At 46.7% G+C, this 25098-nt stretch overlaps 1 protein-coding gene and 1 long non-coding RNA gene across 3 annotated transcripts in view; one reads left to right on the top strand and one right to left on the bottom strand.

The window, feature by feature from the left end:
* Positions 1-25098, bottom strand: part of DPYSL5 (dihydropyrimidinase like 5) — a 100365-nt gene that overhangs the window by 30711 nt on the left and 44556 nt on the right. The gene's annotated exons all lie outside the window — the stretch shown is intronic.
* LOC109267170 (uncharacterized) lies at positions 19989-21597 on the top strand. Its single transcript, XR_002079968.2, has 2 exons — positions 19989-20431; positions 20775-21597. It is a non-coding gene; the product is annotated as an uncharacterized LOC109267170 (long non-coding RNA).

Consider the following 25098-nt stretch of genomic DNA (forward strand, 5'->3'; position numbering starts at 1 on the left):
GCAACACAGATTCTCCTTGTTGTCCCTGGCTGGGAGACCACTTTCCCTGTTGCCGGGAGTTCAGAGGTCCAACTTCTTGCATGGCTTAAAGCAACCAACAGAGGGCGGTAGTTCTGTGGCGGAGATGGGTAACCAGAATGGCGGAGGGCGGGGGCGGGGGCGGGGGGGAAATGAGAGAAGGGAAAGAGCCGCTGATTGTAGCTTTACTAGCTGGCTTCTATTTGTGATCCCGATCGTGTCAGGCTGATTCATCCTCATAGCAGGTGGTTGTACTCTATTCTGCCCCGAAATGCATTTTTTGCCTTTATATGCAGAGATGGGGGTGCGGGTGGGGTTATCTATTGGGATTTTATACACTAAATTGTTTTATTTTTCTGTGGTTCTAGATTTTTTTTTTTTTTTAACGTTTATTCACTTTTTTTTTTTTTTTTTTTTTTTTTTTTTTGAGAGACAGAGCATGAGTGGGAGAGGGGCAGAGAGCGAGGGAGCCACAGAATCCGAAGCAGGCTCCGGGCTCTGAGCGGCCAGCACAGAGCCCAGCACAGAGCCCTACGCTGAGCTGGAACTCAGGAACCGTGAGATCATGATCTCAGCGGAAGTTGGATGCTTAACCGACTGAGCCACGCAGGTGCACCTCGATGGCTTTCTTTCTTCTGCACTCCCCTCAGTATGTCTGTAGCCTTGGGTAGAAAAAAGGAGACCTGGAAACAGCATGGTATAGGATGATAAGAGAAGCAAGACTTCTTAAGATCTGTGGGTCCCAGAGCGAGAGTAGAAAAGGAGGTCCATGTGCTGAATCTCTAAATAGTTAAAAGTCACAGATCAAGCTAATAGTTAAAAGTCACAGATCAAGCTAATAGTTAAAAGTCACAGAATACCTCCTATCCTCCTACTCTGACAAATACGTGACCAAGAAGACCAGGCCTGGATTTGGAGTTCTTGGGGTCCTTGCAGCTCTGAGCTACACCGTAGGGGATATTGGCCTTCAGCCTTTGCACTGCCCCCAGCCCACACCCCTGCTTTGGGTTCATCCTGCAGCCCGCAGGCCTCTCATCTGCTCACTCCCTGCAAAATGCTGCCCGTGGACCTAGGCGAACAGGCACTGGTGGTCTGGCCCCCAAGGAGGACAGATGCAAGCATACATAGGTCCTAGAAGTGCTCAGGGTCATCTGTTAGGGGATTCCAGGGACCCAGAGTGTGGTCTGGAAGAGGACAGGGGGCTCTGGGCAGACATGGCTCCTCTTGCCTGAGTCTAAGGACAGTCACTGAAGAGTTCAGGTAGGTGTCACTGGGCAGTGGTCCTGACTTTCCCACTTTCTGGCTGTAATCCAGCGCCAGCTGTATACCCACTCGGACCTCCCCTCCCAGAGGAGATCAGGTGGCCATGGATGTGAGAGCCTTTATAAGCTGGGAAGGAGCACATAAATATCTGCAATAATTATTTCTACTATTAACCTCAGGCCTCAAAACAAGAGTTTAACAGGATCAGCAAATACTCCCCCAGCTGCGGGTTCAGGAGCCCAGACCAGATGCTGGATGTACAAGGGTGTATGAGCACTTGTTTCCTCTCAGGCAAGAGACACACATAGCTGGCTTTTAAAATATGTACAGTTCCAACCCACGGGACGAATGCCGACAAGCTCTGTCTTCCTGGGAATGTGATATCACAGATGTGACAGACCTTTTTACTGTCATCCCACATAAAACATCCTTGTAGAAATCAACAGAGAGCATGACCCAATCCTGTTCCCGAGGATTTCAAAAGGATTATGTTTATGAATATGTGACCGTGTGACTACTGAATGTTCCTGTTTTTCTGCAAAAAATGGTGTGGGTTAAGCAAGCTGTGGACAATGTTTAATGGAAGTCAATAGAAATGATGTTCATGGAGGCTAAGTCATAACATGGAAAAAGGGTGATACTGTAATGAGCGAAAAAGACAGAATTCAATATGTGTACCCAAGATGCTTAGAAGGATGTTTAAACACACAGGCACCCACACAAGGAAAAACATGGAAGGAAATATACCAAAACATTAACAAGGACTGTTTTTAGTGATGAGAGTCTGAGTTATTTTTTTCTAGTTTTCTGAAATTTACTTAATAGAATCAATTACTTTATTTATAATATCTATTTTAAACATAAATTTGGAAGAAGCTAAAAATTACTTAAAGTTTAGTTAACCATGCTTGTGTGTTTAAAATATTTTCTTTTAAAGTTATGTAACATTTCAACCATACGGTAAAAGTATAGAAAATAACACACAGGCATGAACCCACTAGTCAAACATAACAGATGTTAACATTTTGCTGTTGTTTAAAACACATTTAAAAAAAAATGAAATACAGGGGCGCCTGGGTGGCTCAGTTGGTTAAGCAACCGACTTCGGCTCAGGTCAGGTTCTCATGGTTCATGAGTTCGAGCCCCGTGTCAGGCTCGGTGCTGACACCTCAGAGCCTGGAGCCTGCTTTGGATTCCGTGTCTCCCTCTCTCTCTGCTCCTCCCCTGTTCATGCTCTGTCTCTCTGTCTCTCAAAAATAAATAAATGTTAAAAAAATTTTTTTAATGAATAAATGTTAAAAAAAATGAAAAAAAAAACAAACAAACCAATACAACCAAAACCCTCCATCCTGTTCCCTATCCCTCTCCCCTGAGGTGGATCATCCCATCTCTGTTTTCATGCTTTTACTATGTTTGTTTCGTGAATTTTAAAAATTTACACCAAGTACTATCCGTACCTTTTTGCAACATGCTTTTTAAAAATTCAACATCTTTAAGATTTATTTCTTCCATTCTAATTAATTAATTGTATGAATACTCCTCCATGTACATATTCAGTTCTAATTCGTGGGCATTTACCGCTACACATGGCGCTTGAGGATTCTTGCACACACATGAACGGTCCCCACTTTCAGGGTATACGTCGCCCAGAAGTGGAGTTGTAGCTTTGTGCACATGCGCACCCCCAATTATACCACGCCGAACCACGGACGGGCTAACTCACCAGGGCCTCCTGGAGCCTGGTGGCTGACGAAGTCTGCCCATTTACCAACGCAAGCCCTTAATTTTTTACATACACTGCTGCCCAGCCAAGCATCCCCATTGAGAATGTGGCATTTGTTTTAATCGTGAATGTGGGACTTCACATCTCTCACTATTAAGTTAACACGGACACTGGGACTATTTGTTTAACCAACAGACACAGCATCATGATGCACATTTGGCAGAGATGAAACATAATTTTAGTGTTTCAAAGGGTTACCATGATTTGTCTCTGACATATTTGATATTCTGCTGGATAAGTCTGGGTTTATCTGATGCCCAGTAATGTCACCTCCATTTGTTTCCTAATAAAACCCAATGTGCTTAATGGGGATCCATTTTCTGACCGACTTTCCAGGCATACACTTGGCAAGAACTTGTACTGAAACTAAACCTAAACCGGATATAAATGTCATCTTTATGCATCAGAAGTCATCGGACGGACCCCTGTGGGGCACGCAGGGTCTCTGTATTGACCAGGGCCATGCTCAGCAAGTTGGAAAGAAACTTCAGAAAAATAGGACTTATTTGCTGCCGTCACAGTATTGGAGAGAAGAGTGTACTGGCCCTCCTTGCCTTTGTCAGGACAGAGCTCTTTGGAGAATCACTCACTTATCTTCTGCATTGCTGCAGCTCGAATCACGTTTTGCTGGTTTCCCAGTAGCAATGGTTTTTTTAATCTTCCAATTTCACCCTCCTGCCCCTGCCCTGCAACCCTTCTGTCAAAGAAGCAGCTTGTTCCAAGGCTGAACCAGTAAGTCAAGGCACAAACTTTGTGCTCCGCTGTTGAGAAGGCACTTGAGCCAGAGATAATTCGTGGGGTTTTTCACGGGGGAAGAGGGAGAGGCTTCCTGGAGTGTATTTTCATATAGCACATAGAAAAGGGGTGTGTTTGGGGGGGGAGGTGATTGGAATCGGAAAAGCAGGATCTGCCGCTACCTAGACCTATCGATCAAGGGCAACTTAATCTTTAAAGGGGGGACGCTACAGCACTGAGAACCAAATAAGTATTTGGATGTGTTTTGTAGGCTGAGCGTCAAGTAAACATTTCTACATTTCCTAATGCAGCTGGGAAAGCCATCGTAGGTTCAGCTAGATCTGCTTCTCTTGGAATCACTGAACCAGTTCTTTTTCTTTGCACATGAAAATTCTCTTCTTTTATTCACAATCTCCCAAAGTACAAGAGAAATAAAATCACCAGCTCGGTGATTCCTCTCTTGCTCGGAGTAACTTCCTGCACCATCAGGGATCTGTTGGTTGCTTACTGGCCCTTTGGAAAGCCTTCCCCCCCACCCCCCCCAATATTTACCTCTGAGAGAGAGAGAGAGAGAGAGAGAGAGAGCGAGCATGAGCAGGGGAGGGGCAGAGAGACAGGGAGACACAGAATCTGAAGCAGGCTCCAGGCTCCAAGCTGTCAGCACAGAGCTCAATGCGGGGCTTGAACTCACGAACCGTGAGATCATGATCTGAGCCGAAGTCAGACACCCAACCAACCGACTGAGCCACCCAGGCGCCCCTGGAAAGCCGGTTCTTAAATACCACTCAAGTCCTGGAACTTGAGAAGCTTTCCAAAAGGAGGACCTGAGCACTTCATCAAGTGAGATGATACATCTATGGTACTTAGAACCATGCCTGGCACTCTAAGTAAATATCTTTCTCATCCTGAAACACAAGCCCACCAGCCAGGGCCAGCTTTGTGGGCTGTGCAGCCCACAGTGCCCTGCATTTAGAAGGGCTCTGTGCTTGGATCGTTTAATGTTTTGCTGTCATCATCTTAAGTTTCTTAATGATCTTTTAAGAAGGAGTCCCACCTCTTTATTCATGACACTTGCCTGATGTAGGGTGATGAGGCTCTTACACTTGCCTGATGTAGGGTGATGAGACTCTTAACTTTACTTAGCTTTACTGCCAACTCAAGCCAGCTCTCTGACAATTCCCTTCCAGGCCGCTTGAGTGCTGACCTCTGCTCTGACCACTGCCCCATCCATTCTCCTTCGGAGTCACCCCAACCTCTTTCTATCAAATGCCTCTTTTCTGTGAAAACAAAACAAAACAAAAACAAAAACAACCCTAGCTTTTCTGCAGAGCATCCATTTGATGTGTGATCAGTTCCCTGGGGCTACCCTTTCTGTCCCTCCCGCTACATACAGCTCTCAAGTCTTTTCTCCACCCATGATTTACAGCCTGTTGAGCAGCTTGCAGCTGACTGGTTTTCTCCAAACTGTGCGTTCGCAATTAATCGCACTCCCAAACTTCCTTTTACTTTCCACGCCTACCTTCTGGGTCCATGGCCTCTCCCACACCATCTGGGGCCTGGTCCCACCTCTGATTTTGCAGTGCTCTTACCCTAAACATTACCATATCTAAAACTCGCACTTCATTCTTTGATTTTTCTGCAGAGAAAACAGGCAACCTTCAGTTACAACGCATTTCGAGAAAAGGACATTTTCCCACATTTAATCCGCCTGTCACGTAAAGGCATATTAATGTCATATTTAGAGGCAAAACAGTATAGTGACAAGAATCAGCCTTTAAGGCAGGCAGATCCAGGTATAAATCCTAGTTGTAAGACACTTACACTTAGTTGTAAGACCTTGGACAAGCTGTTTAATCTCTGAGCTCCATTTCCTCATTTTTTAAATGTTTATTTATATTTGAGAGAGAGAGAGGGAGAGAAAAAGGCAAGAGCGTGAGTGGGGGAGGGGCAGAGAGAGAGAGAGAGAGAGAGAGACAGAGAATCAGAAGCAGGCTCCAGGCTGTCAGCACACAGCCTGATGCAGGGCTCAAACCCACCAACCATAAGATCATGACCTGAGCCGAAGTTGGATGCTTAACCGACTGAGCCACCCCGGTGCCCCTCCATTTCCTTATTTGTAAAATGAGGATAATAATATATACCCATGGGGTCACAATAGTTAAATGAGATAATGCATGTAAAGTACCTAGTGCAGTGCCTGCACATAGTCGGAGCCCAATAAATGGTAGCGATTATCACCAGTAAGCGTCACTTGTAGGTAGCACTAATGTGCACACCGTGTGCCCTCTATCACGTGTATCAGATGGTCCAGAAAGGCGAGAAATGGAAGCACCTGAGGCACTTAGAGTGTGGCTGGCAAACAGGACAAGAAAAAGCTTCATTTGTAATAGAAACGACTGCTAAGTACTGTAAGAGTACAGGGCAAAGATAGCATTCCTCCTGATGACACCATCAAGTGCAAACAGGCGGGCCGAGAGCCGGAAGGCGGGCGTGATGGTGTGGGCAAAGGCGGGGCGGGGGGGGGGGGGGGGCGCGGCCGGAGGACAGACAGCACACCTGTCTGGTTTGGGCCAAGGCAGGTCTGATTAGGACCAAACATGTGAGGACCTTGCCGAACCTGGATTCTGTCCGGTCAGCAAAGTTCAGCAGCTCGTGTGCTGTGCCGGCGGTGGTCCTGAGGGAGCTTGGGAGGGGGCGGTTAGGAGCACATTTACAGACGGGACGCTGGCTACACCCCCAGCCCTGGACGCGTCTGTGGTCACAGCAGGCTTCCGGGCAGGGGAAGAACATGATGTATGGCTTCGGAACATGACCCTGGCTGTGGGGCGCCGGCTGCATTGTCATGGCCCTGAATTTGGGGGTGGGGACGGAAGAGACAGGTGGAAGCTGTTTCTCAGAAGACAAAGAAGAAGAAAGGGAGCTTTCGTTTGCCTTAAGATAGAGCTGAGTGTCAACCCAGTGGAGGCGAACATCACTAACGGTAACCGACGCCCACTGAGCCTGTGCTCTGTGCCCCGTGAATTCTCACAACGACCCTGCGAAAGAGGTGCGTTATTGTGCCCATTACTCCGATGAGGAAACCTGAGGGCTGATCTTCATATCTGTTAGGCTGGGAGGCACCCCTCTTTCCATCCATTCAAGAGGGGCGGGTAACAGAGAAAGGAGGAGATGATCAGAAGGGGTCCCAGACCCCTTAGCAAAACGGGAAGTGGAATCAAATTCCCGGAGGCAAGGGGTGGGAAAATTAGGAGTGTGGCACCGAGCCAATGCTCCTATGGGAGTTACACGCAGAATCAACTAGAGAGGGCTGGAATCAACATGCTGCTCTGAGGGACCGGTGAGGCCGGCAGCGGGTGCAGGGGAAGCAGCCTGGGAGAACTGAGGGAGCAGGGAGCCCAGGGAACAGGGCTGGCTCGAGGCAGAGGTCCAGCGCAGCATCAGGAGGGAGGCATCTCAGGGCTGGCCCAGAGTTTGGTTGGGGCTTAGAGTGACATTTGCATTTTTACGTTCATAAGCAGTGCGTGGAGGCAGGATCTCAACAGGTAGACTCAGGGCACACACGCTACCACCGCGAGCAGCACTGCTGAGGAGTGAGCGAAGGGTCTGGGATGCGGTGTGAGATCCCCATCTCCCCTCCTCCCGCCAGCCTCAGCAATAAAGAACAGGCCTGACAGCCTGCTGCAGGGAGCAGCTGGGTCGCACGCAGGTCAGGAGGCTGGCAAGAGCCCTCCTCCTCCTCCCCTTCTGTCTCAAATTCCTGAGTACAAAGGGGCTCTGACTCTCTTGGGGGCTGCAGCCGCCCGGTGGCCTGGAAGGGCTACCCCGCAGGAAAGACAGTTCCTGAGCTCTGGGATTCCCACCCCTGGAGGCGCCCAAGGCAGTGGAGAGTCACCCCTACTATAGGGACTTTGGATGAAACTTGACCCAGGGAGGATCTCCTGGACAGCTGCCCCCCCAGCCCAAGGACCTGGTCCCTTTCTCCCCCAGGGCACGGGCTGCTCCAGGAGCGGGTCACACAGCAAAGTACTTCCCTCATCTAATCTTCACAACCACCACGGGCGACAGACGTTTTCCTCACCTCAGTGTTTGAGAGGTGGGCCAGAACTGGGGTCTAGGTATCTTCCCTCCAAATCCCATACTCTTCTGTAATGCTCAGAACAGATCTGATGCCTGTGAAACAGTTACGAAGCACAGAATCTCACAGCCTGGGGTGATCTCACCCCTGCATCAGGGTCTCCCAGAGGGAAGACTTAAAATAGACAACCGATAAGGAAGTATATACATCAGCCCTAACATCTTGTCGTTTCTGGAAGCAGGGATACATGCATACCAACTGGTGGGAGAATGTAAAAGCATGCATGAGACGATGCCCGTTTTCATGGTTAAGACATTTCCTTTAAACCACGGAACGAACTGTGTTAATTCCCAGACACGGCAGATGAGCATGTTGCGGGGACACAGAAGCAGCTTGCACAGTAGAAAGTGACATCATTCTCACAGAAGCCAGCAGACCACTGTGGCAGTTAACGCCGCCTGAACTCACACTCAGGAAAGAAATTAACGTTTACTGATGGCCTACTGTGTGCAGTGTCCTTAATATTTATTATCTTTTTTTTAAAACGTTTATTTATTTTGAGAGAGAGAGAGAGAGAGAGAGGGAGAACGCACGCAGGGCGTAGGGTATGGGCAGAGAATCCCAAACAGGCTCTGCACCGTCAGCGCAGAGCCCGATGTGGAGCTCAGACTCACGAAGAGTGCGATCATGCCCTGAGCCGAAACCGAGAGTCGGATGCTTAACCTACTGAGCCACCCAGGTGCCCCTTAACATTGATTGTATTTGCTCCTCAAAATGAGTCTCTAATTGAAAGCAAGGACTCAGACAGATATATGTGGTTGCACCATTATTCATGACAGCCAGAAGCTGGAACGAACCCAAGTGTCCAATGATGGACAGACTGATAAATAAAGTGTGGTATATATGAATGTTATCCAGCCTTAAAAAGGAAGGAAATTCTGACGCGTGCTACAACACAGTTGAAGCTTGAGGGCATTACGCTAAGAGAGATAAGCCCATCACAAATGAACAAAGACTGTATGAACCTACATATATGAGGGACCCAGGGTGGTCAAACTCACAGTGACAAAAGTAGAATGGTAGTTGCCAGAGGCTGGGGGCGGGGAGAGGAGAATGGGGGAGTTATATTTATGATGGGTACAGAGTTCAGCCAGGGAGGATGAAAAAATTATAGAGACAGATAAGAAAACAGGTAGGGGCGCCTGGGTGGCTCAGCTGGTTAAGCATGCGACTTCAGCTCAGGTCATGATCTCATAGTTCGTGAGTTCGAGCCCCGTGTCAGGCTCGGTGCTGATAGCTCAGACCTTGGACCCTGCTTCAGATTCTAGGTCTCCTTCTCTCTCTGCCCCTCCCCTGCTCACACTCTGTCTGTGTCTCTCTCTCAAAAATAAACACTAAAAATTTTCTTTTAATTAAAAAGAAAACGGGCTCAGAGGAAGTCACACAGCCAGACTGAATGAGGGTCCATCCGATTCTAGAGCCCCCAAGTTTCTTTTACATTATGCTGCCCCTTCTGGAGCTCAGGATAGCCCTGACCTGACTGAGGGGCTCCATGGCTCCAAGACTCCTCTGTGAAAAGCTGGAGAAAAGCCCAAGTGAAATTAGACCTAACTGCAGTTTAGAAACAGAGGGGTAGGTGGGGCTTGGGCTTGAATTACAGGGCTCAATCTGAGAATTGTGCCAACATCCAAAATTATGAAATGAGGAGCTCCAGGCTTCTCTCTGATCCAGAATGATTATCTTCACTGCCGAGCATCCAATTTAAATTCATTGTGTTTAATACAAAGCCACAGTACAGAGCAGGCTGTCTCCCGACATGCAGTTACCATGGAGACTGGAGATGATCCTCAAACGGAGTTATGTGGCGGAGAGAATGTGCTGCCAGCTTCTAAGAAGCCAAGGGGCCTGGGGAAACCATTCTAAAATAGAGCCGCACAGAGAGGCCCTTTGTCATCCTCCTCTTTAGCAGAGCCCCTTCTAATCCCAAAGCGGGAAAGTTTACAGGCATCAGGGCACGACCATCTTTACTGTAAGTCCAGGCTGCCCATGGATGCCAGAGAGGAGGGATTTATCAACAATCCAGAAATAAGCCGCATGTCACCCACCTTGCTCTCCTTTCCTCGTCTACTCGGATGTGGGTGAGTTCTCATTTTGGTTCCAAAGCTAATTGATAACAATACCATCAAACTGCCGAGGGAGGCTGCCTTGGGGCTTCCCTGGATACATGGCGTCCAGGAATGGGGCTGGAGTCAAGGTTGGGAGGCAGGCAGACCTGTCCCTGCACTGATTAGCATGGATAGCAAGAATTTCACTCTTCTGAGACTCAGCATTCCCCCCTGGAGAGGAAGGATAATAAGATAATATTAAGTGGGGGGGGGGGGGCTTTAAAGATCAAAATAAGTGGATGATGGATAGAGAAGTGCTCTGACAAATGGGCCTGAGTGCAGGCCTGACAGCTCAGCACACCCCTCTTGTAGGAAGCAGGGGACAGAAGCTCATCTGTGGGTCCCGGTGGAGAGCCATGCACCGCCAGGAGCCACCTGGGGGCCTGGGACCCCAGAGCCCGTCAGAGGCTCAATGTGCTCCATTGTGAACTCTGTATTTTCCACACAGCAGGAAAAAAAATGCTCTTTGATGGTCCAATAAGTCTAGGGCATAGAGATTCGGAGCTAGAGTACTCTCCCAAACATGAGTTCTAGAGTATCTTAAGTCTGGCAAGTGACTCAGGCCAGTCCACCAGGCTTGGTGGTAAGGAGGGACACCAAAAAGAATGGAAACCTGACGGGGGCAAGGATGGGGTGGCAATGGCTCAGTGGTTGCAATTCCAGTCCACAAAAGTTTTATACTCCTCCAGTTCGCTCGGTACTCCCCAGGCTACCCCTATTTGCCATCGACCAACTATAAGGCAGAGAGGGAACTGAATGGCTCTTCCCCATGACGTCATAGCCCAGGATCATGGAGGACAACATCCTCCATGGACCTGGACCCCCAACACCCAATAAAGTTTCTTTTAACACACACACACACACACACACACACACACACACACACACTCATAGCTTCCTCCCCCCGCCCCACCTCCAAACAACTTAGGAAAATTGTATGGTTTTTTAAAGTTTATTTATTTTGAGAGAGACAGCACAACTAGGGGAGGGGCAGAGAGAGAGGGACAGAGAGAATCCCTAGCAGGCTCCATGCTGTCATCACGGAGCCCAACGTGGGGCTCGATCCTATGAACCATGAGATCATGACCTGAACCGAAATCAAGAGTCGGATGCTTAATTGACTGAGGCACCCAGAAGCCCCAACTTGAGAAAATTAAAACAATTTTCTTAATGTTTATTTATTTTTGAGAGAGAGAGAGTGTGTGAGCAGGGGAGGGGCAGAGGAAGATGGAGACACAGAATCGGAAGCAGGCTCCAGGCTCTGAGATGTCAGCACAGAGCCCGACGCGGGGCTCGAACTCACAAACCGTGAGATCATGACCTGAGCCGAAGTCAGACGCTTAACCAACTGAACTGCCCAGGCACCCCCCAACTTGAGACAATTTTAAAGAAAGGTCTTAACTTTTAGCTGACAGAAAGGGACCACGCTAAGGGCAGAGGATATTTACCAAGTATGTGATTAATGCACTCGCTGTACAGTCCTCTTCAGTTTTTGGTTTACTGCCTGCACTGAAAAAGTTTGCTCCCAAAGACGAAGTAGCCAAAAGAACTTTGAAAACGAAGAAAAAGCTGGAGGACTTACACTCCCTGCTCTCAATTCTTACTGTAACGAGCATCAAGACAGGGAGGTATTGGTGTAAAGATAGACAAATAGATCAAAAGAATAGAAAAGAGAGTCCAGAAATAAACCCACACATAGATGGTCAACTGCTTTTTTGACAAGGGATAATAATCTTGTCAACAAATGGCACGGAACAATTGGACAGCCATACACAAAAATCCCTCCATCCTTACCATATACCATATACAAAAACCAACTTAAAATGGATTACAGACCTAAATGTAGGGGCTAGGGTTTTCTAATGGAAAATTTAGTAAATCTTAGTGACCTTGAATTTCACAAATATTCCTTGATCACAGTGCAAAAAAGAAATTATGAACAAAAAATCGATAAATTGGGACTTCAGAATTTTAAACTTTTGGGGTGTCTCGGTGGCTCTGTTGGTTAAGCATCCAACTCTTGATTTCGGCTCAGGTCATGATCCCAAGGTTGTGAGATGGAGTCCCACGTCAGGCTCTGTGCTGGGCGTGGAGCCTGCTTGGGACTCTCTCTCTCTGTCTCTCTCTCTCTCTCTCTCCCCCTCTCTCTCCCTCTGCCCCTCTCACCCACTTGCGTGTTCTCTCTCTCTAAAACAATTTTTTTTTAAACTTTTGCTCTTCAAAAGACACTGTTCAGAAAATAAAGAGGTAAGTCACAGCCCGGGGAGAAAACATTTGCAAAACATATACCCAATAAATGACTTGTAACTAGAAAATATAAACAACTTCAATAACCTAATAAAAAGACTAACAACTCAATTAAGACACGGACAAAAGTTGTGAACGCTTCACCAAAGACATACGGAATCTATACATGTAAAGACATTCAACATTAGCCACTAGAGAAATTCAAATTAAAACCACAAAGGAGGGGCGCCTGGGTGGCGCAGTCGGTTAGGCGTCTGACTTCAGCCAGGTCACGATCTCACGGTCCGTGAGTTCGAGCCCCGCGTCAGGCTCTGGGCTGATGGCTCGGAGCCTGGAGCCTGTTTCCGATTCTGTGTCTCCCTCTCTCTCTGCCCCTCCCCTGTTCATGCTCTGTTTCTCTCTGTCCCAAAAATAAATAAAAAACGTTGAAAAAAAAATTAAAAAAAAAAAAAAATAAATAAAAATAATAAAAAAAAAAAACCCCACAAAGGAGAGCTTCTGGGTTGGTGAACACATGGAGGTGTAGGGACAATGGTGCATGCGGAGAGGGCATGGAAGCTCCACATCTCTTCCCCCAACCTCGCCCTGTGCACCTTTTCCATCTGGTTGTTCCTGAGTTATATCCTTTTGTAACAAACTGGTGATCTCGTAAAACAAAACGAAAACAAAAGACAAAAAACTCACAATGAGATATCACTACACACCTGTTAGAATGGTTAAAATTAAAAAGACCGATCATAGGGGTGCCTGGGTGGCTTTCGGCTCAGGTCATGATCCCAGGGCCATGGGATCGAGCCCTGCATGGGGCTCAGTGCTGAACGTGGAGCCTGCTTAAGATTCTCTCTCTCCCTCCCTCTGACTCTCTCTCACTCTCAAAAACAAAACAAAACAAAACAAAAAACTGATCATAACAAGACGGCAAAGATGTAGAGCCTGTAAGGAATATAAAATGTTACAATCACTTTGGAAACTAGTTTGGCAATTTGTTAAAAAGCTAAATATACACCTACCATATGACCTAGACACTCCATTGCTAGGTAATCACGTCAGGGAAATATACATACGTCTGCATAAACACTTGTACACAAATGTTCATGGTAGCTTTATCTGCAATAACCAAAAACTTAACAATGTTGAGTGAAAGAAATCAGTCCAAAAAAAGGAATACATACTGTATTATTCCATTTATATGAAAACATGAGAAAATGCAAACTAATCTATTGTGACAGAGAACAGATCAGTGGTTATCTGGGAGAGAGAAGGATTACAAGGGCCACAAAAAACTTTTGGGGATGATGAATAGGTTTATTATATCAACGGTGATGGCTTCACATATGTTAAAATGTGTCAAACTATAGACTTTAAAAATGTGTGGCTTATTGTATGTCTTAATTTGTTGAAGAAAAAAACCCACAGATTAAAATAAAAAAAAGATGGTTTCCTAGGTTACCTAATCATGAACTTCTTTATTCTATTCATACTCCTCCTCAAAAGAGTTCACCCACAGATATTGTTTAATTTTCATTTAATTTAATTTTTATTTTTTTCAAGTTTTATTTAAGTAATCTCTACACCCAATGTGGGGCTTGAACTCATAACCCTGGGATCAAGAGTCACATATTCCTCTGACTGAGCCAACCAGGTGCCCCTAATTTTATTTTTAAATATTGAGAATGCTGTGGAGAGTTTAAATCTAAACACGAAAATTATTTATGGATTAGGGGATGGATTCCTTAATCTTTAATGGCACTTCTAGCTCTAAAATTGCGTGTGTGTGATTGAGCGTGTGTGTGAGAACGTGAAAGTGTGTGAACGTGTGTATGAAAGAGAAAAACTGATCAGTGAGAAAGTTCTTACTATGGTTGACCCATAGTTTTGTCTGGGCGTAGTCACTAATTAAGGATCACTATAGCTCCTAGTTTTTAATTAATGAGAAATAAAGGAGATCAGAAGGAGAAAAAATGTGCTTGGCTGCAGTGATAACTTGAGGGAACGGTGAGGCGGAAACCACCGGGGGAAGAGATGTGGCATCTCAGCACATTTCTACTTGTCAGTCAGTGTGGGATTTGAAGACACACTTTACATTCAACACAACAACAGGACAACTTCAGACCCGAGGCAACTACAGCAAGGTTTGGGAAAAGAGATATTTTCAGTGAAGATTTTTGAAGTTTTCGGGGTGTCTGGGAGGCTCAGCGGGTTAAGTGTCCCACTCTTGGTTTGGGCTCAGGTCATGATTTCACAGTCTGTGAATCTCAAAGCACAGAGCCTGCTTGGGATTCTCTCTTTCTCCCCTTCTCTGTCCCTACCCAGCTCGTGCTCTCTCTCTCTCTCTCTCTCAATAAATAAAGAAAACAAGATTTTTGAAGCTTTCCGTGGGCTGTGTTCAACTATTTCTTGAACCACTAAAAAATATGCAGGTTTTAAGAAAAGAAAAAGAAGAAAGGAAAAAAACCACATCATTCATGTACTACGTGTCACTGAAACATACATACAGTAGATGATGTATTTTTCGTCTCTTTTTTTTAACATTTATTTATTTTTGAAAGAGTGAGACAGAGTACGAGTGGAAGAGGGGCAGAGAGAAGGAGACACAGAATCTGAAGCAGGCTCCAGGTTCTAAGCAAGCGTTCAGCAGAGTCCGACGCAGGGCTCGAACCCACGAACCGTGAGATCATGATCTGAGCCAAAGTTGGACACTTAACCGACTGAGACACTTAGGCGCCCCTTTATTTTCTTTTTTTAAACCTCAAAGGATGAGAATATAAAAGCAGAACTTCTCGCACGAGGTATGAGAGGTTTCCAGTACATCTAGGATCACAGAGGGGGCGTTTATTTCTATTCTATTAAGATTCAATAATCTCTGTATAGATAAATTCTTTGCAAACACTATTCTAGAAATTGAGGAGTTGCCCGGTCACCACAGGAGATTTTTTTCCAATACAAGATATAAAATTTATAAGAAACGATAGATCTCCTCTTACATTTGTTCTAAGAAGGGTCAACCTGGCCTACATTTTGCCTCCCAATTAATGTGGACATAGAAAGAAGTTGCCGGCAAGGTTTTGTTAAACAAGACAACTGATCTGAAGCAGGGCATCTTTAAATAGCTCCTGAGTGCCTGCAGAGTTTGACTGGCTATTTCTGCTTTTAAGAGAAAGAGAGAAGAGAGAAAATTATCTAGAATTCATCACCATTACTATTAGACTCCATTTGAAATCGAAAACACACATCATTAACCTAACAGTAGAAACAGAATCCAATGTTTTAGTTCCTGTGTGATGCCTAACGGTTGAATATGTAGTAGGCTCAGGAGGAAATTGTACAAACCGTTTTCCAAGGGTTGGTCCTTGATTAGCACAACTGGGTGATTGATGGATTGATTTAATGGACCCTCATAGAGTCCTTAGTAAGCACTGAGTATTATTTTAAGTTCTTTACAAATAGGAACTCAATTAACACGCATAAAATACTATTATAATCTTCCATTTTCCAGAGAAGGAAACCGAGAGACAGAGAGAGATGAATTTGTCCAAATCACACGTCTAGTAAACATGCGCTGAAATGCAGATTCCAGGGGTCTCCCCCCGTCTTTGCTCATTACTACCACACTGCTGACATTCACCTATTTCTGAGAACAACTACTCTATGTTTCAAGCCATGTGGGTCTGTGGTGGGTCATGAGCTAAAGATAAATGGTGGTCTCTGCCCCTGGAATATTCTTCAATCTAGCTGGAAGACAAACTTTCCACACAAAACAATTCGAAAGCCCCAGATGACAAATTATTTCGGCTGCGGAGGAGATAGTGGGATCCAGGATCTGAATTAGCTGGAGGAAGAACATGACAGGAGTTTGGTAGGCCTGGAAGGTTTACATGGATGGTGGGAAGGGACAGTAGTGGGGAGCATGGGATGGTCACAGGGAGAGAAAACCACCTTGCTGATGCACGGGCACGTGTTGGGAATGCGGACTGCATGGACAGGTAAGGTCAGATGGGAGCTGCCCAGGGTGAAGACCCAGACACCCGAACTTGACATCTGAGACCACAGGGAGTCACAGCAGGGTCTCAAGCAGGAGCGTGACATGAGGCACAGAGAGCTGTGAAGTGAAGGGTGGCCAAGGTGATTTTTGATTTTTTTTTTTTTTTAAGTAAATGTGGAGTCTTAAGTAGTTTAAGCAAAATCGGTGAGGTGGGGGTAGACGAGGGTAACAGTCTATAGGATGGCCATGGTTTTGCATGTGTTCCCCTTCACCAACCGTAGGCAGGGGACTCCCAGGGAACCACACTCTGTACATCCCTCCCATTAAGTGTGGAAGGGGCCCCGTGAATCAGATGGGACGCCATTACCCACGGGTTATGTCATATGGGACAGTTGAGGATCTCCGTGCGCCGAGGCTAACCAGGCGAGCTCTTTCTGGCAAAAGAGATTCTAAGTCAGAACGATTTGAAACAGGAGAGGGATTCAAAGTGCCAGTCTCCTTCTGGCTTTGAAGATGGAGGTGGGCACGTGGTAAGGAAATGGTGACAGCCTCGAGGAGCTGAGAAGGGCCCCCAGCAGGTGGCCAGCAAGGAGTCGGGGACCTCAGCCCTCAAGCTGCTAGTGACCGAATTCTGCCACAGGCAGGTGAGCTTGGCAGAGGACTCTGAACTCCAGATGAGCAAGCAGCCCAGCAGACACCTTGACTGTACCTTTGTGAGGCCCTGCGCAGAGGACCCAGTCACACTGTGCCCGGACTTAGGACCTACAGAACTGGGCGCTGGTAAATAGGTATTGTTTTAATTTGTCGTGAAGTAGAAAACCAATACGACGCCTGCCAGGGTGCCAGGTTCCATTGGAAGAGGCAGGAGAAGGGATGACCTCCAGGTGGCTTAGAAGGGGAAGCCACTTCATGAGGCACTCATGGAGATCTTTAGTGTGACTGTCAGTGATTCAGAGGAGGGAGGGGAGCCCAGCTGTGCTGATCCCGACCAGCACAGTCGTGCCAGAAGGGTGGCAGGTCGGTGGGAAGAACAGGCATGGTGTGGCAGCATCTGGCCCAGGATGGGAGGAGGGTGGCTTTTGAGAGATGGGAGGAGGGTGGCTTTTGAGAGAAGGCCCGTCAGGATGTCCTGCTGGCAAAGCTAGGGACCCAGGCAGCACAGGGACTAGACAGGCAGTGGAACAGTTTCATCGCAAAGCTAAAATGGGTGGGTCTAAGAGACGGAAGACAGAGCCAAGGCCAGGCCTAGGGTGGACACAGGCAGTGATACCCTAGGGACCAACATTTATCATTTATCGTACGCACACTCTGTGCCAGGCACTGTGGGAAGTGTCTTTCATGCATCCTCCTTTAAGCCCCACGACACCCGTTTGTAAATGGCAGAAACTGTCAACATCTAAGGAGGATGTTTGTTACTCCTCCAGTGACGGGTGGGGTTTTATAAAGCCACCGTTTCAGGATGGCAAAGAGCTCACTCCGCGGTCTGCAATGCACGTCAGTTCTGTGATGATTTCGTCGGGTCCAGGCCATAGTGTCAAGGAAACTATCTGTATGCAGCCCGCTGAGAGGTAGCTGTCGGTCCGAAAGGGGTGACTATCCAACTCTGGGGTTTCAGGAGAGCCCGAGTGGCCTGGTGAAAATGGTGAAAAGGCCCTCAGACTGAGAAACTTGCGTTCTGGCCCAGTTATCTCTGAGACTTGGGGCAACTCATGCATTTTCCATCGATGGGAGGGTGGAGCTAGACTTCTAAGGTCCCTTCCAGCTTTTTACAGGAATGAAGACATAAGTGAATTCGGGAGCATTAATTAATAAGCCAGACCATAGGAACCTGGGTCCTGATAAACAGAGTTATTGCAGAGCTAAAAGACTGGAAAAACATTTTGGCCCGAATTAAACAGAAATGGATAGAGTACTGGAGTCAAGAGAAAAAAAAAAAAAAAAAGAAAGAAATGGTGAACACCATTGAAAGGTTTAATTCCAAAAGAGCAAATTTCAAAAGCAAAGTAGAAAAACCGCCTGCCCAGTGGATAAATGGGCTCCTTGGTAAGGATGCCGGCAGGCTGGACACCAAAGGGAATTTATTTATGTACTAGCCTGTCCCATTTCATGACTCTACCAGATAGGGCCCGGTCCTCTGCAGTGACAGAAGGGGAGGGAGGGTCAGGACCCTCCACTGGGGGGTGGGATGTGGCAGGCTCTCCAAACCTATGCCATCGAACAGCGCCTTGGCTGATCTCATGCTGGCCCAAGCACTCTTCTCGGATTTGGCTTCTCTTGTAGAAAAGAATAGATGTCCTGCTGATGCTGATTTTGAGTTAATGGGAGGCTGTCTCTGTGACCAGATGGTCCTGGCACAGGCGAGAGGGAGTCTCTGGGACCACAAAGAGGAACAGACCCGGCCGGACTTCCGTTTAATGACACGTCTATCATGGCCAACTTCTCACTCACTGATGATGTCAACGGGATACAGACAGGAGGGGAGAACACAGGGCCAGCGAATTCTAGCAAGTACAGGCATTCTAAGACCCAGGCTGGGATTTGGGAGCCCACTGACGACCCTGGAATGTGAATGGAAGGAGAGAAGCAAATAAATAAGACCGGCAAGGGCAGGCAAAGCAGGCCCCAGCTTTCAAAGAGGACGTGAGGGCCAGCTCGGCAGCAGTAACAGCCAGGACAATACACTATTCAAAACAGCGGAGAAAGTTCCTTATTAATTCACCTGCCAGTGTCAGAATCATTAGGGATGCTTTAAAAAAATTACTGATGGAGGGGCACCTGGGTGGCTCGGCTCAGTCAGTTGAGCGTCCAACTTTGGGTCAGGTCATGATCTCACGGTCTGTGAGTTCGAGCCCCACGTCGGGCTCTGTGCTGACAGCTCAGGGCCTGGGGCCTGTTTTGGATTCTCTGTCTCCCTCTCTCTCTCTCTGCTCCTCCCCTGCTCATACTCTCTCTCTCAAAAATAATAAAATAAAAGATTAAAAAAAAATACTGATGGAGGAAGAGGCAGACCTAGAGGCACGGATTTCACCGGTCTGGCATGGGCCCTGGGTACCGGTGTCGTAAAAAATTCCCCGAGTCGTTCTACTGTAATTTGTTTCTAAGGGTTGAAAACCACTGGCCTAGATGGTGGTGCTTAATATATTTTCGGAGAAGCGGGAAAGCAGAAAAGGCATCTAGGAAGCTTTTTCCGATTGCCCATGCCTGCCCCTCTATCAACATCTTAGTGAAGGGGCTGTGCCTATAGCTTAAAAAGCCCGATTCTGATATTCCCACCTCGCTGCGGAGAGCCATTGGTGGGGTGGATCTCAAGACCCTGCGTTAACATTCTTCATTATGTAGCATTAGCTACACACAAGAGAATAAATATAACTTATAAGTAAGTTAAGGAGAATAACAATAAAAGACCTCATGACCCATCTGAAATCCTGGCCTTGCCTCCCCGCGGGAGACAAGCTCTTTCTTCAATGGGGTCTGCATTATTAACAAGCAGGTGGTCTTGGCGCTCCGCTTCCGGGAAACCTAGGTTCTGGGCCGGGGAGGGCAGCGCCCGCAGGTCGGGAGGGTGTGAGGAGGCGGGGAGGAGGATCAAGGGCCCGCTGTGCGCGTGGGATGCAGAGCCAGGGGTGCCAGGCAGCGCCTGCCACAGCGTCTGAAAGCAGGCGAAGCATTTGTTAAAGTGCTAGAGAAATCCCTTTAGACCCAGTACAATGGAGACCCAGATGCTCTCGGAAGAGCCAGGCTTTCAACTGTTTTGTTTTCCCAGCCCTGGCTGCTGCCGCCAAATTGACAGGCACGCAATAGCTTAGGGGGCGCAGAGTTCAAGGCCCCGCGGATCTGTCGGACAAGAACAAAAAGATGCAACTTGATCTCTCTTTCTCTCTAGGCTAATCACTCGGGTGAGCTTTTCCTTAGGATTATTATTCTATTATAAATCCAGATGCTTCAAGCCAATCAACTGCTACCTTTCTTAGAATGTACAAAGTAGGTCAGCGCTGGTCTATCAGGGTGCACGGCCTCTGAACGAGCGCCACAGGCCGTGTGAATAATTAAATCGACATGTCCCTGGAGCAGCACTGCAACAGGAGAGCATTTTCTCTCCCTGGGAGATGGTCAGCGACTAGAAGAAAGAGGAAGCCCAAGTGTCCCCCTGTAGGAGCACCAAGGTGAAGGGGAAATCCAGGAATGGAGGGGTGGGAGTACTGGGGCAGGAAACCGGCTCTTGGGAGGCTGGGAGACTGTGGCAGAATTTTGGGCAGGGTCTATAGATGCGATCCAGGGAAGGCTGAGTCAGGGGCTACGTTAGGAAACAGATGCTCAATATAAGGGCTCAAGCACAAGGGCGTCAAGATCCAATCTTGCTTAGTACGGACATAACAAAGGGTTGGTTTAGGGGATGCCGGTAGCCAGCGTGGCGTAGGATCTTTGGGCCTTTAAACACTGCACAACTAGGGCCTGACATGCACTGGGGGGCCTTAAATCACAGAGGGGCTTTTACGTGTTTTGCAGAGGCAGCTGCTCCCATGGATGAGAAGCCTGGAAAAGATCAGGAGTTACCCACCACCTTGCACAAAGATGCGTGTGCTGGGGTTTTCATCGGCTATAAAGAGCTAAAGGCTCTCAGGGGAAAACCTGCCACTCCCGGCTAATGAGGCCCGGCTGATGACAATGTGAAAAATAAGACAAAGAAGACCAGCCTGCCCTCTGAGAGGCTGGTAGACAGCGTGGTGACAGCATGGCATCTGACCTTAGACTGAAGGTCTCCCAAGTGGAGACAGGAGCCAGAAAGCTACAATTTTGGGCGCGACGCTCGACCACCCTACAGAATTGACCCCAGCAGGGACCCCGGTGGTAATCAGAGTCCTGTTGGTGGTAAATACTATAGTCTCTCTTATATTACAGCTGGGAGTATTCATTGTTACAATCAGTTGGGAAGATAATTTGGTGGCCTATCCTAAAGCTGAGCGCATGTACCCCTATGACCCAGCAATTCTACTCCTAGGAATGTGCTCAACAGATATGTGATCATACATTTGCTGAAAGATGTACAAGAACATTCACAGCAACGGTATTATTGGCATTGATAATGCCAATATGTGGTACATCAAACAATAAAGCAGTGAAAGTGAATAAGTTCAACATGAATGAATTTCACAAAAATAATACTGAGCAAAGGAAGCTAATGCAAAGGTACAAACCACTTAATTTTATTTATATAAACAGCCAGGACCAATCTATGGTGAATATACCTAAAATCATGGACTTCTATACTTTAGTTACCTACTTACTTTCTTAACTGTATGATGTCTGAATTATATCTCAATTATGCTGTTGGTTTTTTTTTTTTTTTTTGGTTTCTATGATCTTTTTGTAAAAATTTATTTATTTTCAATTTATGTCCAAGTTAGTTAACATATAGTGTAACAATGATTTCAGGAATAGAATTTAGTGATTCATCGCTTACATACAATACACAGTGCTCATCCCAACAAGAGTCCTCCTTCAATGCCCCTTGCCCATTTAGCCCATCCACCCACCAACACCCCTCCAGCAACCCTCAGTTTGTTCTCTGTATTTAAAAATCTCTCTTGGGGCGCCTGGGTGGCTCAGTCGGTTGAGCGTCCGACTTCGGCTCAGGTCACGATCTCGCGGTTCGTGAGTTCGAGCCCCGCGTCGGGCTCTGGGCTGATGGCTCAGAGCCTGGAGCCTGCTTCCGATTCTGTGTCTCCCTCTCTCTCTGCCCCTCCCCCGTTCATGTTCTGTCTCTCTCTGTCCCAAAAATAAATAAACGTTAAAAAAAAAAAAATTAAAATAAATAAATAAATAAATAAAAATCTCTCATGATTTGTCTCTCTGTTTTTAATCTTATTTTTGCTTCCTTTCCCTTTTGTTCATGTGTTTTGTATCTTAAATTCCACATATGAGTGAAGTCACATGACATTTGTCTTTTTCTGACTAATTTCTCTTAGCATAATACCCTCTAGTTCCATCCATGTTGCTGCAAATGGCAAGGTTTCATTCTTTTTGGTTGCTGAGTAATACTCCATCACACACACACACACACACACACACACACACACGCCACATCCACCACATCTTCTTTATCCCTTCATCCATCGATGGACATTTGGGCTCTTTCTATACTTTGGCTATTGTTGATAGTGCTTCTATAAACACTGGGATGCATGTGTCCCTTCGAAACAGCATACCTGTATCCCTTGGATAAATACCTAGTAGTGCAATTGCTGGGTCGTAGGGTAGCTCTATTTTTAATTTTTGAGGAACTTCCATACTGTTTCCAGAGTGGCTGCACCAGTTTGCATTCTCACCAGCAATGCAAAAGGATCCTCTTTCTCCGCATCCTCGCCAGCATCTGTTGTTGCCTGAGTTGTTTATTTTAGCTATTCTGACAGGTGTGAGGTGGTATCTCGTGGTTTTGATTTGTATTTCCCTGATGATAAGTGATGTTGAGCATTTTTTCATGTGTCTGTTAGCCATCTGGATGTCTTCTTTGGAAAAGTGTCTATTCATGTCTTTTGCCCATTTCTTCACTAGATTGTTTTTTGGGTGTTGTGTTTGGTGAGTTCTTTATAGATTTTGGATACTAACCCTTGATTTGCTATGTCATTTCAAACATCTTCTCCCATTCCGTCAGTTGCCTTTTAGTTTTGCTGATTGTTTCCTTCACTGTACAGAAGCTTTTTATCTTGAGGCCCCAGTAGTTCATTTTTGCTTTTGTTTCCCTTGCCTCCAGAGACACGTTCCGTAAGAAGTTGCTGTGGCTGAGGTCAAAGAGGTTGTTGCCTGTTTTCTCCTCTAAGATTTTGAGGCTTCCTGTCTTATGTTCAGGTGTTTTGTCCATTTTAAGTTTACTTTTGTGTATGGTGTAAGAAAGTGGTCCAGGCTCATTCTCCATGTCGCTGTCCAGTTTTCCCAACACCTTTTGCTGAAGAGATTGTCTTTTTTCCATTGGATATTCTTTCCTGCTTTGTCAAAGATTGTTTGGCCGTGTTTGTGGGTCTATTTCTGGGTTCTCTATTCTGTTCCACTGATCTGTGTGTCTGTTTTTGTGCCAGTACCATACTGTTTTGATGATTACGTCTTTGTAATAGGTCTTGAAGCCTGGAATTGTGATGCCTGCTTTGGTTTTCTTTTTCAGGATTGCTTTGGCTATTCGGGGTCTTTTCTGATTCCATACCAATTTTAGGACTGTTTGTTCTAGCTCTGTGAAGAATGCTGGTGTTACTTTGATAGGGATTGCTAAGCTATTTTTTTGTTTTTTTTTTTCAAACAATGGTATAAAAAGTCAGGATAGTGGTTATCCTTGGTAAGAAGTAGTGACTGGGAGGGGGCATAAGGAGGGACACTTTGGTGCTGGTAAAGTCTGGTTTCTCAATGTGGGTGCTGATTACAAGGGTGTGTTCAGTTGTGACAATTCTGTATACTTACAATTTGCATACTTTTCTGTATATATGCTCTGCTTCAACAAAAATAACAGTACGATGACCATAAACCAAACAGGCCTGGCCTGGCTCCAGTACTTGGGGACAGTGAAGTGGATGTGCTCGCTCCCTTCAAAGAAGTCCTGCCACTCGTGTACCCTGCAGAAGTTGATGGGGCTGGGGCTCCCCATTTCCTCAGTGAAGCCTTACTCACAGGCCCTGGGGGAATTCTCAGAAGAGAAAGTAGGAAGGGTCTGCCTACTGCCTCTCTTCTCTGGGCTCTGCTAGAATAGGCAGATTTGGCCCTGGATTCTAGAGTATTAGTCCTGAGCCCATCCTTGCCTTAGAACCGGCTGGGCTACGGCGACTGTGACTCCTCACAGCTCAGCCGTCCGGGGGTCTGGTCTGCTGCTCCTGCAGCAGGATGGGAACATATCTTCAGGGAGACCTTAGAGGCCAACTGCCCTGTGACCCCAAGGCCAGCCTCTGCCTGCCCGAGCCAGACTCCTCAGGGGTGGGTTTGCAGAGCCTCATCGGTCACTGCCTAGCAGGAGCCTCTGAACCCCCAGGAAAATGGATCGTAAGGGGAGACACCTAAGCATGGGAGAAGGGCTCCCTGAGAAGCCCCGGTAGAGCAGAGGTGGCATTTTAGGGTGGAGGGCCGTGGGGATTTGAGGCTGTGGGCCAAAGTAGGACAGAGGGCTAACTACAGCCCCTGGACCAGTAGCTAGTGGATCCCTTTTGCCCGGAGAGTGTTAGAGGCCAAGTCCTTTATTAGGTCAGACAGTAGAAGGGGCTGCCTCCAGGGTCAGGGACTTGTGGTCCTTGAAATTGATTTAATTCTACATTTAAAAAAATCTTCAGGGGCACCTGGGTGGCTCAGTCAGTTGAGTGTCCGATTCTTGATTTTGGCTCAGATCATGATCTCCTGGTTCATGAGTGTGAACCCCACATTGTGCTCTGTGCTGGTAGCACAGAGCCTTCCTGAAATTCTGTCTCTCTCTCTCTCTGCTCCTCCCCTTCTCTCTCTTTCTCTTTCTCAAAAATAAATAAACATTTTTTTTTTAAAAAAAGGTAAAAAACCTTCATAGGTAACTTTGATGCATAAGCACTCTTCACTTATTCAGTCAACAAACATTTACTGGGTAGTTATTTCGGTTCTGGTCAGTGCCAGGATCTGGGAAAGCAGAGGAATATCATCAAGGCCATAAGGAGCCCATACTCTGGTGTTCAGGGAGAGGCTGGCATGTGACAGGTAATTACAATGCAGAGGAGTGACAGCAATAACAGAGGTTCGGGAGCACAGAAGGGTAAAAGAATCCACACGTGACTTTTTTTGCAAAATGTTAATTTCCTCCTAATTCATTTGGTTTTCGTATTCTGCATTCAGC

Source organism: Panthera pardus, unplaced genomic scaffold (assembly GCF_024362965.1).
Source record: "Panthera pardus isolate Hobbes unplaced genomic scaffold, ASM2436296v1 HiC_scaffold_26, whole genome shotgun sequence".
Lineage (NCBI taxonomy): Eukaryota > Metazoa > Chordata > Mammalia > Carnivora > Felidae > Panthera > Panthera pardus.